The sequence below is a fragment of the Chelonia mydas genome, chromosome 1, assembly GCF_015237465.2.
Source record: "Chelonia mydas isolate rCheMyd1 chromosome 1, rCheMyd1.pri.v2, whole genome shotgun sequence".
NCBI lineage: Eukaryota > Metazoa > Chordata > Testudines > Cheloniidae > Chelonia > Chelonia mydas.
The window spans coordinates 44853306-44870570 of record NC_057849.1 but is presented as its reverse complement, the minus strand read 5'-3'; positions in this window follow the sequence as shown (position 1 = coordinate 44870570).

Genomic DNA, 17265 nt, shown 5'->3' with positions numbered 1-17265 from the left:
AGGGGGGTAATGCTTTACCCTCTGTAACATGGTTTGGATAGATGAAAAGCACTGTACATGGACATGCTAAGTATTACGTTTTCTAAAAAATGGATTAGAGGGAAGGTAGAGTGCTACCACTTCTTGCTACACTTAAAGGCTAAATTTTTGAATAAGAGCCTTTAATACTATTTGCAAATATCAAGGCCATCTTGGAAATGACTACATAAAAGATGTTTCTGTATTCCATTTGTGCCATACAATGTAATTGTCAAATCACTGTTAAGTGTGATGCACTTCCTCTTTCTGCTACCTCTGTTGCCATTCTTTTCAGTTATATATGCAGCTTTGCTCTCCAGAAAGATTGATAAAGAGTTAGTTGTTTTCTAAAAATACAGCTAAACATTTAAGGTACATAATCTGCACTGAGACAACGGAAAATTTTCTCCTGCTCAGTTGTCACAAACAATGTCCTACTGAGCAAGCACTTACAGAGGGAGCACAAACATTCAAACAGGCTTATATTATGTCTCCTGCTTAAGGGTAAGGAGGTGTTGTTTTTCTGATGCTCATTCTTACCATAATTGGTGAAATTGTTGATGTTGCTAACAAAAGAATCTTTACAGCTCTTCTGACCTTGGGGGGAAATGAAGGTTCTCTTTAACAAATAAACAACTCACCTAAAGCAAGAGTACTCTGACATTCTGTTTCTCATTCTCTTCATGCCAGCCTCTGCTTGTCACTCCGAAGCTTAGGCACTGAATGTCGCAGAAGTGTCGATGATGCAGTGATCTCTGTCATGTTCTCTTCCAGTCACTGGCTATCACAATGTGTGTGGGAGTAGTTTGAGGATGATCAAAGAGATGATCAAAGAAGAGAGTGCACATGCAGCTCAGACAGAAATTTGTTTGTGTTCACCTTTGTACAGCAACATATTTGTATTATATACATCTTTGTATACAAAGAAACTGTAGCCACATTTTGCCTGTTGGATTTTCATGGTGGATCTTGACGTCCATCCAATATTCTGCGCTCTAAGGGCCAGATCTCCTAACTCACAGTAGAGACTAACAAATTTATTTGAGCATAAGCTTTCGTGAGCTACAGCTCACTTCATCGGATGCATGCAGTGGAAAATACAGTAGGGGGATTTTATATACACAGAGAACATGAAACAATGTTTCATAAATACACACTGTAACAAGAGTGATCAGGTAAGGTGAGCTATTACCAGCAGGAAAGAAAAAAACCTTTTGTACTGATAATCAAGGTGGGCCATTTCCAGCAGTTGACAAGAATGGGTGAGGAACAGTAAGGGGGGGAGGGGGGAGGAATAAACATAGGGAAATAGTTTTACTTTGTGTAATGACACATCCACGCCCAGTCTTTATTCAAGCCTAATTTAATTGTGTCCAGTTTTCAAATTAATTCAAATTCAGCAGTCTCTCGTTGGAGTCTGGTTTTGAAGTTTTTTTGTTGTAATATTGTGACTTTTAGGTCTGTAATCGAGTGACCAGAGAGATTGAAGTGCTCTCCGACTGGTTTTTGAATGTTGTAATTCTTGACGTCCGATTTGTGTCCATTTATTCTTTTACATAGAGACTGTCCGGTTTGGCCAATGTACATGGCAGAGAGGCATTGCTGGCACATGATGGCATATATCACATTGGTAGATGTGCAGGTGAACGAGCCTCTGATGGTGTGGCTGAAGTGATTAGGCCCTATGATGGTGTCCCCTGAATAGATATGTGGACACAGCTGGCAACGGGCTTTGTTGCAAGGATAGGTTCCTGGATTAGTGTTTTTGTTGTGGGGTGTGTGGTTGCTGGTGAGTATTTGCTTCAGGTTGGGGGGCTGTCTGTAAGCAAGGACTGGCCTGTCTCCCAAGATCTGTGAGGTGAAGAAACAGATTGACAGAGCCAGAAAAGTACCCAGAAGTTATCTACTACAGGACAGGCCCAACAAAGAAAATAACAGAACGCCACTAGCCATCACCTTCAGCCCCCAACTAAAACCTCTCCAGTGCATCATCAAGGATCTACAACCTATCCTGAAGGATGACCCATCACTCTCACAGATCAAGCAACAATTATTCCATGATCAAATGCATAATTGCCCTTGACAGCATTTTAGTCAGTAGAGGAAAGTAGAGTGAAACTCAGGTTGAAGAAACACCTTCTCAAGCCTTATATAATACATTTCATATATGACTGGTTATACAAACCACACTAGAATGGCTCTTGGAGTGAGTGGATACTTTCAGAGGACGGGTAATAGGATATATATCATATAGCCTTAAAGCTCCAGGCCACTAGTTCAACTCTAGTGCATGTAGGGTTGCTACCTGACCAGATGATCCCAAGATTGTCTCTTTTTTGAGGTAGCTGTCCCAGGAAAGCTGTAAGGGTGTGCAGTACATGCTGCCAGCTGTCCAATTTCGTGGGCTCAGGATCATCCTGGATGCCCCAGGTTTTTGTACCTCAGAGGTGGCAACCCTAAGTGCATGGCAGTTGTGACTTACTTCATTTTACAGAAATTTTGCAAACTTTCAGTAGTAAAGTGTGACGAACCTGCTAAGCAGGGAGCTACCATTTCCATCAACTCCCTCTCCACTACGTCTCCTTCCTCTGGCCAGGTTGGGGTGGGAGTGGGGGCAAAAACTCTATGGAAAGACTCTGACCCACGAAGTAACCAGGCACTTGGAGAAAACAATAGTGGCAGGCATAGCAATCATCCAGCTCTCCTGCAGAGAAGATCACCAGCGCACGGAGCAGATTACCCTAGGAGCTGGGAAACCATGTGTGGAACTGGGTGTGACTGTCAGTCAATGCGGCCAGGTTCAGGTCTATGCAGAACTGTGGGGAAGTAGCACAAGTTGGATAAAGAGCCAGTGAAGATGTCTCCCTAACTAACCTTGGCCTGGAAAGCCGCAAGCTTCTATTTGCCTTTAACAGACGATTGCATGGGAAGGGGAATCGCAGGCATTAGGCATTAAGAACCCTAACATTCAATTGGACTGCCTCTAGGGGTCCAGGTAAGAACTATTAGTGACCCTCTAAGGTGCCACAAGGACTCCTTGTTGTTTTTGCTGATACAGACTAACACGGCTACCACTCTGAAACCTATTAGTGACCTGTAATTGTTGAAGCCTCTGTAGCTACAGTATTTGCAACCTTTCCTTTTCCTGCCAGCCCTAGTAAAATTCACCTTCACTTTCGTCAAGTGTCTGAGGGGTTGTTGGGACCCACCAGGGCTAGCACTACAAGGTCTAGCCACTGAAGTGCCTTCAGTCATGGCACACTACTGTTACCTTAGGGGTTTGGTGTACCACAACACCGAGCAGCCCTAAACATTCCAGAAGGAGCCGTGAACCAGTTGCAATATGCTGGGTTGGTTTTGTTGTTGTTGTTTAACTAATGAATCTCAAGAAGTTTTAGGCGAAACCCAAAATTCTCTGATTATCTTACCTCATGGAGCTTCTTAAGACAAGAAGTAGCAGCTTGACGTGTGTGTGTGCACATGCATATCTATACTGATAGAATAAGAATCTGTTATACAGCTTTAAAATCACACACAATGAATCCATTACACAGATAACATTCTTTTAATGTGATTGCTTAGGTTACAAAGTCAAGCATTTGGATGTTAGGAAGGGCCAGATTGACAGTTGCCTGCACAAATTTGCCCAACTTTGGGGGTCTTGTGTGTTGGGGGGAGAAATGTGCAAACATACTCAAAGACTGGCTCGTACTTAGAGCTGAGCAAATGGTTGATTTTTTTGGTTCTCTGGCTGACCAAAAGAAAAAAGCTTGGCTAATTTCAAACCAAAACTGTCTGATGGTGTCTTATAACCCTACTCCAAATGACATGTTGATACGTTCAAAAGAAAATGCCAGAATAGTTCACTGTGCAAATGTCAAAATGAAACATGTTAAAACATGAAACATTTTGACATTTCCAAAAAATAAAAAGATACAGCTGATGCTATTCGCCAAATTCACAAATAGCTTTTGCACCCTGAAAAATGCATTTTGGGGGCCAAATTTCTCTTTGCTGAAAATAGTTCACCCAGCTCTAATCCTAAAGCTTGCATAAGGGGGTGGAGTTAAGGTTGCAGAGGCAACCTTAAATCTGGTATTTCCACTTCACAAGTGTAACAGGGCACTGAGCCTGGACCATATATGAGTCCCAGTGTACCTGTTCCAAGACACTGCCTTCAAGGGAGCTGCTTCCCACCTGATGGGAATGAGCCCAGGGGGTCAGGTGACAGAATTAAGCTATTGGCTTCTTCTTATAGTAAGAGGAATTGGGGGGGAATGATTCTCCATAGTTTCCAGGCAGAGGACCTGGGGAAAGAAGGCTGCTGTGGGGGATCATTAGCTGGGAAAGGTAATAAAGGACTGAGAAGCCTTGGTAAGGACTACTGAGCCCTGGGATGAGCTGGCGGGAACTGGTGAGCCTCTAGAGCAGTGGTTCCCAAACTTGGGATGCCGCTTGTACAGGGAAAGCCCCTGGTGGGCCGGGCCGGTTTGTTTACCTGCCGCGTCCGCAGGTTCGGCCGATCGCGGCTCCCACTGGCTGTGGTTAGCAGATTTACTTGTAGAAATACTAATTTTACAAGTGCAACAATCATTTTTTTCTCAGCCCTGGCCTCCCGCCTGTCAATAACCGATTTTGATAAAATTTGAAATGGAGCCAGTTTTTTCTTTTACAGAGGCCGCTCGTACTGTGAGGCCCTAACCTGTCGCTTCGTTAGTTTATACCTTAATCTATAACTGGGTTTGTCTACATTTAAAATGCTACAGCGGTGCCACTGCCATAACACCGCTGTTGTACTTCAGCATAGACACTACCTACACTGACAAGAGGGGTTCTCCCATGGGCGTAGGTAACCCCCTCCCTGCGAGGCAGTAGGTATGTCGATGGAAGAATTCCTCCATCACCCTAGCGCTGTCTTCACAGGGACTTAGGTAATTTTAACAAAGCTGCTCAGGGAGGTGGATTTTTCACACCCTTAACCAACATAGTTAAACTGACCTAATTTTCTGATGTATACCAGGCCTCAAACTCTATTAGGAGCATGCTCCCAGATGAGTTGGGGTATTGTTATGCTGGAAGGTGTTAATGGGTGTCATCAACCTGTTGTGTGATCTCTGCAATTGTCTATAGGTGCTTGAGGCTATAGGTGTGTTAAAGAACCACCAGGGGGTCTATGTATCCCAAAATGAAGATAGTTCTGGCCGCTGATACCTAGAACGTTTCCTGAACTTTTGGAATTTCTCAGATAGATACAGTGTTCAAAAGTTCTCATCATACAGGCAGACACACTAGGGTTGCCAACTTTCTCATGGCAAAAAACCGAACACCCTTGCCCCGCCCCCTGCCCAGAGGCCCCACCCCTTCTCTGAGGCCCCGCCCCACTCACTCCATCCCCCCTTCCTGTGTCAATCATTCTCCCCCACCCTCACTCACTTTCACTGGGCTGGTGCAGGGGATTGGGGTGTGGGAGGGAGGGAGGGCTCCAGTTGGGGGTGCAGACTCCAGGGTGGGGCCAGAAATGAGGAGTTCAGGGTACAGGAGAGGGCTCCAGTCTGGGTCAGGGGTGTGGGAGGGAGGGAGGGCTCTGGCTGGAGGTGCAGGCTCTGGGATTGGGATGCGGGGTTTCGGGTACAGGAGGGGGCTCTGGGCTGGAGCTGAGGGGTTCAGAGTGTGGGAGTGGGCTCTGGGCTGGGGCAGGGAATTGGGGTGCAGGAGTGGGCTAAGGGTTGGGAGTTTGGGTGTGAAGGTGGCTCAGGGTTGGTGCACGGGGTTGGGGTGTGGGCTCTGGGAGGAAGTTAGTGTGTGGGAGGGGGTTCCAGCCAGGGCTTGGAGTGCAGGATGGGGTTCAGGGTGGCCTGGCAGCGCTTACCTCAGGTGGCTTCCAGTTGGCAGCACAGTGGGGCTAAGGTAGACTCCCTGCCTGCCCTTGCTCTGCGCGCTCCTGGAAGTGGCCACCATGTCTGGCTCGTAGGTGCAAGGGCAGCCAAGCGGCTCCACACCCACAGGCATTGCCCCCACAGCTCCCATTGTCCATGGTTCCTGGCCAATGGGAGCTGTGGAGCCGGTGCTCCAGCACATGGAGCTTTCCTGATTGCCCCTGCACCTAGAAGCCATAGGGACATGCTGGCCACTTCCGGGAGCTGCACAGAGCCAGGGCAGGCAGGGAGCCTGCCTTAGCCCTGCTGTACTGCTGCCGACTGGACTTTTAATGGCCTGGTCAGCAATGCTGATCGGAGCTGCTAGGGTCCCTTTTCAACCAGGCGTCCCATCGAAAACTGGACACCTGGCAACCCTAAGACACACAGAGACATGCTGTGAAGCTGAGTGTAAGGCCTTTGCAAGCCTGGCCAAAAAGAAAGTTTAAATGTTCACCTGTAAGAACCCCCCCATCCCTCTTTGCAAACAAAAGGTCTCAAGAATCTTTTATAATAGAAGGTGGGGGAGGGTTTGCTACCAGCCCTCGTTACCTGTTCCCCAGAGGGCAGATCTAAATTCTATCCATGCTGCCTGGGACTTTTTTTCCCCCAAATATGCAAAAAATTTGCAACCAAGATGTGAATTTGTCCATGGATTTGTTACTATCTTAGGCCCTGACCCTGCAATCACTTGCACACATGCTTAACTGCATGGGTGTGTACATTCCCATTGATGTCAAAGGGACTACTCTCATAGTTAAAGTCAAGCATGTGCATGAGTATTTGCTAGATTGGGGGCCTCATCTCTTACTACTGTTGGCATCCATAAAAGACCCCCAGTTTTATATTTACACAGACAACGCTCCCACTAATGCTAATGGGAGTTTTGAATGAATAAAGAGTACAGGATCAAACCTCGGGAATTTTGGCTGCAGAAAGAATGATGAAATGGGCCTTGTCATAAATATAAAGGGAAGGGTAACCACCTTTCTGTCCACAGTGTTATGAAATCCCTCCTGGCCAGAGGCAAAACCCTTTCACCTGTAAGGGTTAAGAAGCTAAGATAACCTCGCTGGCACCTGACCAAAATGACCAATGAGGAGACAAGATACTTTCAAAGCTGGAGGGGGCAGGGGAACAAAGGGTCTCTCTGTCTGTGTGATGCTTTTGCCAGGAAAAGATCAGGAATGCAGCTCAGAACTCCTGTAAAAAGTTAGTAAGTAATCTAGCTAGAAATGCATTAGATTTCCTTTTGTTTAATGGCTGGTAAAATAGCTGTGCTGAATGGAATGTATATTCCTGTTTTTGTGTCTTTTTGTAACTTAAGGTTTTGCCTAGAGGGATTCTCGATGTTTTGAATCTGATTACCCTGTAAGGTATGTACCATCCTGATTTTACAGAGGTGATTCTTTTACCTTTTCTTTAATTAAAATTCTTCTTTTAAGAACCTGATTGTTTTTTCATTGTTCTTAAGATCCAAGGGTTTGGGTCTGTGTTCACCTGTACAAATTGGTGAGGATTTTTATCAAGCCTTCCCCAGGAAAGGGGGTGTAGGGCTTGGGGGGATATTTGGAGGGAAGATGTCTCCAAGTGGGCTCTTTCCCTGTTCTTTGTTTAACGCGCTTGGTGGTGGCAGCATAGGGTTCCAGGACAAGGCAAAGTTTGTACCTTGAGGAAGTTTTTAACCTAACCTGGTAAGAATAAGCTTAGGGGGTCTTTCATGCAGGTCCCCACATCTGTACCCTAGAGTTCAGAGTGGGGGAAGGAACCTTGACAGGCCTTATTTTGGTATTTGTATTAAAAGCAATTAACATCACTGCAGAGATGCAACCCTTTTACCATTATATAGCTACCCCCAAAGGTTCAAAAATCATGTCAGGTCTTAAAAATCACAAGATTAGCTTAATAATCGAGAGACTTTAAATTAAACTTTGGGTTTTTATTTGTTTCTGGTTTTTGAGCCTTTCACTTTTTCAAGCTTCTCTTTGTAACTGTAAGGGCTAGAAACTACATTTTAAATGAAAGCTGAGATTTTTCATGAGACTTGAAATAGCATTGTAGGTTGGCAATACTCCTAGAATGTTCATCATTAGCCAGACTTCCCTTTGTGAGAGGTCTCTGTTAGTTTAGGAGCCCTGTGTTTTCTTGAGCAGTCAGCAATGGCTACACAAATATACCTTTATTACCACCACAGGAGCTATATTGTTCAATTTTTGTCAGCCAAAAAAAAAATCTTATCTTGATCTCCTTGCTTCTTATGGTGAGTAGCAGAGAGAAGTTTACATAAATCTCTATCTTTTCTCTTTCCTTCCAGGAAATCTTTCATTAAGGAGTTTGCTGCTGTTAATCATCTTTTTACTAAAAAACCTATCTGTTCAAACCCCAGGAGGTCTCCTGACCTCCAGCAATTGTTAAGCACTACGTAAGTAAACTATTACTTCAATTCTTTGTAGCGTCAGTAACTTGCCAACTTGAGTGCATGCTTTTATTATATTTATAAAATTCACCTCACTACAGGAAGTGCTCTCTCCAAAAGCTGCTAACAATTACTACAATCTTCCTTTCATTCTATCCTTGTTTGGAAGCAGAATGTGGTATTCAAAACACTGTATCAAACCCAGAATCTGCCACTTTGCTAGGGATCTGCAGCAAGCTCTGAGCTTTATTTTTTAAAAAAGCAACACATGAGAGTGCTTGGAAAATGCAACTGTGTTTTTATAAACTGCTTTTCACCTTTGACGATCTCTAAAAATAGAGAGTAACTAAACATCACCAAGGAATATGTTCTTTTCATAATGAGAGGTTCTGTATCACTGCTGTCTTCAGTTTAGTGGGCTGGGCCGGGCAAGGCTACTATTACCATGGGCTGTGACTGGGGCCAGCAGGAAATAGAGAGGTCGGTTACTAGAGCTCCTGCGTGGTATCTCTTTGTTACAGGAGGTGCAGGAAGAGGCATTAATATTGTGTGTAGTCCCTCTTGGTTTTAGTTTATTTTTTCCACAATGATCTCAGAACCGATCATTGAAGTAACTGTGATTAGCTCCCCTCATATTTAGCCAAAGTCATTTATATTAAAGATTAAGAAAACCCCAACGTTGCCTAACAACGGGCTGCATTGACAGTTTACCTGGAGCATTACAGCCGTATATAAAAGAGCAGATTGTAGCCAATCTCCTCTTTAAGATGGTTTGTGGCCCATGGAAACCTCCATCCTTGTGTGGATTGCCTCATCTTGATCAGAGTGGCTTTCTTCTTGGAACAAGCTAGAGAACGAATAAGCCAGGTAATGAGTCAATGTGATTTTTTTTCAAACCCATGTAGCCAGATTTGAGATGGAGAGAGCAGCCTGCTAGCAGCTCAGAGTTCTCTTATTGCTTGGGTAGCTAGAACTCCTTTGTTGGGTTATCCCCATTTTACAGCTGGGGAAGTGACTTGCCTAAGGTCAGCCTGCAGGCCAGAGCTGAGAATATAACCTCTGTCTCCCAAGTGTAGTGTTTTATCCACTAGAACACAATCTCAGAGACTTTTGCTAGAAAAATCTGGGGAAACATGCCTCCAATTCAGCTCCCCAAAGGAGGTATTTATAAGTGCAGGCAGAACCCGAACAGCTCAAGGATAGACTGCACCCTCCTACCATGCTACTCCACCCTGAATGGGCCCAACATATATAACAGCCTCACCTATTCTCTCTCCTACGTGCCTACTCTGACATAGGATGGTGGCTCAGAGGCATTTACCAAGGTGCCTCTTTTTACCTCAGGACAGGGCTCCACAGGCCTGAGACTAGAAACTCTTGCAGATATTTGGTCAATTCTCTCCTTACTTCCCTTCTGTTGACTCAACGTGGAGGAGAAGTTATTGTACTGAAAATGCTGATCTTCTGATCCAAGCACCATGTAAGATATAAGTTCCCTTTCCACTGCTTCATGACATCAGAGGGAAACACAGGTGGCAGTCAGGGACGGCTGACTGCAAAAGCTAAATAATTTAATTTTGCTTTCTGCCTTGCTTATATTTAACACTGTCACATCTGAACAATTAATAAATACAATTAATCATTACCACCCCATTTCTCCAAGCTGGTTCTGAGATTTCTGAAACAATTGAGTGTATGAGGAGGGGGAGCAATTCATTATGTCCAGAACACAACTTCTGGGAATTTCAGCTATATTAAGCAAAACCTACCTTTGCTCAATCAAATTAGCCTAATTACATACATATGTATTGTCTGCTGTTCTATTATACCTAGTAAAAATCAAAAAGAGCTTGCGTTTCACTATGAAACCAGCAGCTTTTGCATAAGAAATGTGCACAACTTGACATCAGACAAAGCTTGATACTCAATTATTCATTACAAATGTTGATAAGGCTTGCTTATCAGTAGACTACCAGATTTTAAAAAAAAAAAAATCTTCAAGGGACATGCTTGAATTTGCACAGGCCTCTGCTTTATTTCTGTAGCCTTTCAGCTCAGGTGTGCTGTGCTGAGAATATTGACAACATGAGATTGTCAAGCTACCGTCAAATTCTTATGCATGTCCTTTCCTGTTTAAATGTTACTATGACTTCAGAGATCATCCTGCATCTGAATCATTTTGCTGCTGCGTGAAAATACATCAACACAAGAATCTGATGCTTAATATACGCCCATTAATGGGAAAGCAAACGTTACACTCATTGTTACGTGTTCAAAGGGCAACAGCAACAAAATAACGCATTCTGGTTTGGTAGATGTGGGAGCTCTCCAGAAGCTCTCAAGGCCTCTCTTAAAAGGCTGCAGCCTGTTCTCTCCTATGCCATGGCTTTTCATCACGTCCTCTGCTCTCCCTTCATGGTGCTAATGCTGCAGGGGGTGCTAGCACTGAGCAGGTGCTGTAGCTGGTCCTTGCTCTTGAGATAAAAGGGAAGGCTTCTTGCGTATCTAGCAGGCAACAGCCACCATCTGGCCCATCAGATGCACTATCTTTCTAGATTCGTATGAGAACAGCACTTTGATAGATACCTGAGTTACCTCTCGGCCAAATCCTACAAGGTGCTGAGCTCCCTTAACTTGGGAGAACAAAACAGTTCCTGGAAGGCACTCAGTGATTTGCAGAAGCTGACCTAATTAAAATAATTCTTGTGGGTTTGAAACTTTTTCTACAAGCACCAGCTGAGAAATGATTTTTTTAGAGAGAGAGATCTGGGCTCTGATATAAAGTGTCCGACCTGCACCTCTGATACTGTGCTGAGAGAAAATCATTTGATCTACAAAGATTGAGCCAGATGCTCCCAATGCAGAGAGGTTCAAAGGAATGGAAATTGCACCTGAAAGGGTACAGGTTCTACAAAGGAGGAAGAGAAGTGAACATGTTGCAAGCTTCTGTCCTGCCCATTGACTGGAAACTCCCTCCTCACCCCCGGAGTTGGAGTGCTGAAGAGCTGAGAGATACCTGTTAGGTATAACAGGAGCTGAGGCATGCTGCATGCTTCCTTTGGGGGCCTGTATATTTCCAAGCAGGAAGTTAATACTAACCCTTGCTTCTCAGGCCTGGCCTGCACTACAAAGTTAGGTCAACGTAAGCCGCCTTGCGTCAACCGAGTAGTGCATATATCTACGCTTAAGCTTGTTTCCCACCGATGTGAACTCTCCATTATGTAACAGCACCTCCCCAAGCGGTGTCCAGCCACGGTTGATGTTGAGGTCGACACAGAATGAATGTAGACTCTGCTTTACCTATATCAACCTTAACAGTCCTCCACCAGCTGTCCCACACTGACCACTCTGGTCAGAATAGTGAATTCCACTGCCCAAGGTCATGGAAACTGGAAGCCTCCTGCCCTTAAAAACTCAGCAAATTTTTGAAATGCCTTTTCCTGATTCTCCAGCATGGTGAGCCCACCCAGCAGCTCTCCATTGTTGTGTGCAACCACCCAGCAGACCATGCCAGCTACATGCTCCAGACGCGCTCTGGCTTGGAGTAGACAGGAGATATTGGATCTCCTGGGCCTGTGGGGAGAAGAGACTGCGCAGTCACAACTATGGAACAGCCATAGACGCCTGGACATCTAAGAGCAGATTGCTCAGGGAATGCAGGAGAAGGGGTACGATAGGGACCAGCAGCAGTGCCACGTGAAAGCCAAGGAATTGTGTCGGGCATATTAGGAGGCCAGGAAGGCCAACAGTCGATCCAATGCCAAGCCGCCAGGATGTCTGTTGAATCCTCCTGAGAGATCTTGATGAAACTTCCATGGAGATAATCTGCAATCTTCTCCTGAACGTTTCTAGGGATGGCAGCCTTATTTCTTCCTCCACGATAGGACATTTCCCACACCAGTCAGTGATAATTTCGGCAGGCCCCACAGGCTAGCAGCATGCAGGCCTGAGTGGCTTCAGGACATCAGCACCAGCTGTGCTCTATGTGGCTTTGTTACCCTCAGGAGTGGGCTATCAGCTAAAATCACCACCGCCTGTGGAAAATGGTGCCAGTATTCAGTGCCATTGCTCTCTACTCAGAGATTCATGCAACCAAGCACTTTCCATCCTCATTTCCCTCACCCTCGCCGGGCCACACTCACAATGGCTGGTGCTGTGCGTGGTGCTGTGCACAAGCAATTCCAAGCAGAAAAGTCAATAAGCCTGTCTTGTTTAAAACTTTAGGGGAGAAAGGAAAGGGAGTTGTGAATCTTAACTTTCACTTTCCATTGTGACTGTACTGACAATGGTACCTCTGTGGGTTTTATCTGCAGCTGCTGCCATTGAAGACTTGAGCGGTTCCCCGTCCACAACCGAGGGATGCAGACGCCAGAGGAAGAGAAAGAAGAGGACTCAGGATGATATGTTCATTCAGATCCTGCAAGCCAGTGCTGTATCAGACTATGAGCTAAGGGCCTGGAGCATGAAGAGGAGCCTGTATAGAGAGGGAAAGAGCAGACAGGAGAAAGTCCCAGCAGGAAAAAGAGAGAGGGAGATGCACCAGGACATAATGGGGTTTCTCTGGCAGCAAACACAGATACTGCAGACTCTTGTGGACCTACAGGTTCAACAATCCCAAATTCACCTTCCCTTGCAGTCCACAGAGAACTCCAGTATAGCACTCACCTCCTCAATTTTCCATGTGGCACCAGGGGCTATATCCTTATCCCTACCCGTCCATAATGTGGGACATTAAAGACAAACACAGCTTCACCTACATTCACATCAACCGTGGCTCTCATAGGGCAATGTATCTAAAATGGATATGAATGTTCCTTCCTCTTCTTTACACTCTGTTCCACTCAGTTTGCTTTTAAGTTCCACAGAATTTTTGATGTGTTTTTGTTAGTCAATAACACTGTTGTTTGGAAAATAATAGCTCCCACCCTGCATAATGCCTGGCGGTAGCGAAAGCACCCACTTACTTGATATTGTACTCTGTGACACAACTCGTAGGATCAGTGACAAACACAGTATAATAATCATAAATGTACAGCAGGCACCACAGTGTTACTGGGTGCATTGTCAGTGTTATATTCATAGATGTGCACCAACACAGGCCCCCAAACTGCAGGACCAGGCAGAGCACAATACATTACAATGCATTACTGTGGCTTGCTGTTAAAGGCTCTTTCAAAGTCTCCCTGAGCTATGTAGTTCCATATTGAACTCTTCTGATAGCCCCCATGTCTCATTGTTCAAACTCAGCAGACAAGCACTCCAGCAGAAACTTTTACGCCTTTGCTTCTCAGATATTATGCAAGACACGGCAGGCAGCTATAACCCATTGGGATATTTATCTCACTGAGGTCTAATTTTGTGAGAAAACAATGCCAACATCCCTTCAGCTTCCTGAGCCAGGGGACTAAGGGAAAGGCTAGATCCCCCAGGATCACTGTTGGCATTTCAACATCACAAACAGTAATCCACTGGTTGTGAAAGAAAGTCCCTGCTTGTAGCTTTCTGAACAGTCCTGTGTTCTTAAACGTGCAAGTGACATGCACCTTCCCTGACCACTCAACACTGATGTTGATGAAGCATCTCCAGGGATCCACAAGCACCAGTGGCAGATTACCACACTGGCCCATGGGGCCTGTGCCCAGGGACCCCAGCCAATTTGGGGCCCTTGGAAAAATCTCCCCTTGCTGCAGCCCCAAGGCTGGAAGAGCTCTCGCTCCCTGCTGCAGCCTCAGGGTCGTGGCAGGGGCACAGACCTTCTCCAGTCTCAGGGCCACAGCAGGGGGGTGGGCGGAATAGGGACAGGGCCATGGGCGGAAGAGGGGCGGGGCCACGTGGGAAGGGGTAGAATGGGGTGGGGCCACAGGCGGAAGGCATGGGGTGGAGCCACAGTTCCCATGCCGGGGCATCCCCACTTGCTCCAGCCCAGGGCCCCAGGAGACCTTAATCCACCTCTGACCAGCACTTGCAGTACCATAGAAAAGTAGCCCTTTTTGTTGATATACTCTGTGGCAAGGTGGTCTGGTGCCAAAATAGAGATATGTGTGCTGTCTATTGCTCCACCACAGTTTGGGAACCCCATTGCTGCAAATCCATCCACTGTGTTGTGCCCATTGCTGAGTCAATCCTGCATAGCAGGAGACCATTAATGGCCCTGCACAATTGCATGATGACAGCACCCACAGTGGATTTTCCAACTCCACAATGATTTCCCACTGCCAGAAATCCAGCATTGAACATTTCCACAGTGAAATCACCGCTTGCTTTTCCACTCTCAGTGCAGCTCTCATTCAGGTGTCCCTGCACTGGAGGGTTTGGTGAACACAGCACACAGATCCAGGGATGTGGCCTTGCACATCCGAAACTTCTGCAGGAACTGCTCATCCTACCAAGCAGTGGCATTGGAACAGTCTGTATAGTGTGGGGTGCTGAAAGCCATTGAACCAAACTGTAAAGCCTCTATATGATGGAGTACTTGTGGCACCTTAGAGACTAACCAATTTATTTGAGCATAAGCTTTCGTGAGCTACAGCTCACTTCATCAGCAGCTCACGAAAGCTCATGCTCAAATAAATTGGTTAGTCACTAAGGTGCCACAAGTACTCCTTTTCTTTTTGCGAATACAGACTAACACGGCTGGTTACTCTGAAACCTCTATATGATGGAAACCACTTCAAGTTGTGGATGCTGCCACACCCCCCCCAGCACCACTATTCCAGCAACCCAATCCCAAGCCTGCATTATGATGTGATCCCACCAGTCAGTGCTCGTTTCTCATGCCCAGCAGTGTCACACTACCATTTGCAGCTGCTCTGTGAATGCCACCAACAACCTTGAATTGTTCTCGCTATGTCCCATAGCAATCTGCCCTCCCGGAAATCATCGCGTTCCCTGCAGCTCTTCTTGTGGCTCTGCAAATACCGGAGAATTGTGGGTCCTGTGCTTGCAATGCTCATAACAATAGAACAGCGCTGGAACGCTCCTTGCATCTGTCAGGGGTGGTGGACAGCAACAAGTCCCATGTGGGTTCATGGGCTTTTCAAAATAGGCATGAAAATTATGGGATAGAGATGGCATTATGGGGTGGATAAAGTTGCACGATAGAACTTGACCCCTGCATGACTCGTTTTTGCCCTACCATGCATTGCCAAAAGATAGTGTGCTGGTAGGGTGACCAGATGTCCCGATTTTATAGGGACAGTCCCCGATTTTGGGGTCTTTTTCTTATATAGGCTCCTATTACACCCCCCCCATCCCCTGCCCCGATTTTTCACATTTGCTGTCTGGTCACCCTACGTGGTGGACAGTGATGAGTTGCACAGTGGCGTACCTACCCATGGTGTGTCCCACTGTGCACCTATGCAAGCACTCTCAGTGAGTACGCACAGCACCAATGCAAAGAGCTAAGTATGCACAACCACAAGCAATGCACTAACTGTGGTGGCTGGACGCCAATGTAACCTGCATCGGTAAAAGTTTGTAGTGCACATTGCCTCAGAGAGACTAGTGAGCAGCCTCAGTGAGGGAGCAGATGGCACTGCAGTCTGATTATTGTGTGAGCCAGGCTGATTTGATGAGAGTATGCAGAGAGAGAAGCTCTCTAGGCAGCTGCCCCAGTGTTTATAGTGTTGGAAACGGATGTCTCAACATCCTCAGGCTCCAAACTGTTGCAAGGTTACATCTTCTCTATTTGTCTGCAAAAACCTTTCCTTCCCTTGCACCAACAACAGCGAATTGCTATACAGCGATTTCAAATCCTAGGAAGATGAGGGGGTTTTCAGGAACATAACACACCTGTTATTGCTGTTAGTGCCTGATGATCTCTCCCTTATTGTGTGCTTTTGCCTAGTTATCTCCCAGCATTGAAGTCATCCCATTGTGCTTAGCGAATATTAATTTTAAAATGAACCAATATCTGTTCTGAAGTATACGAAACAAGCAGGCTCCTGTCAAGCTACCCATAGGCCAACAGCATTCTCCTTAAAATGTTTCTACAGCGCTTTCAGTTACCTTTGGGCCCAATCATGCAATCCTTACTCAAGCAAAAATCCCAGTGACTAGCCCTCAGTGAGAGTCTTTGCCTGAATGAGGGGTATCAGTTTGAATCAGATTTTGTTTTCTTGACAGAAAGTGGCCTAGTGAGCGCTTGAATCACTTTATTTCCCACTATGGGAGGGGAGAATTTAGTCCCCCCTTCCCAGAGCTGTGCTGATTACCTGTACTTGATGGTATTGGCTCACAACCACGGCAGGGCGGGGAGGAGAGAAACCATTTCACACTCCATTTGAAACATGGGGAAAGGAATCAATTTTAATAACGGGAAAAGCTGCAATTAGCCTGTGAGGGAAATATTTCTGCTTCTAAGAATAAATTACCATTTATCAACAATGAGGACTAAAACTATTAAACAAACAGCATGGGACAGTTTCCTGGTAAAATATGTATATAATTTTAATGGAAGTTCTGGGCACAGATCTAGAGCATGATATGGCTTTCAGGGTCCCAATCCTGCAAACTGCTGCATGCAGACAGACCCTTCTGTCCATTCAGAGGTCACCAAAGTCGGTGGGGCTCTGCCTCGGAGTGTCTGCCCCACAGAACAGCTTGCAGGTTTGGGTCTTTGTATCTGAGGCGTTCTCATATGAATTGCCACTTGCTGTCAAGAAATCAAACTCTGAATGGCAAACAAACAAATAGGTTTTTTTAAAAATCACAAATGAACCATCTATTGAGCTGTATAACATGCAAATTTCACTCTGAAGCTTTGCAGATGTCCAAGGAAATGTGTGCTTCATTTCTGACTGCACCCTGATTGGCCTTTTATGAATGTAATAAGAGAATATAATGGATTTATTCCAAATACCCACTGCCATAACAAGTCAGAATCTGGGTTTAGATATCTGATCCAATTTTTTCTTG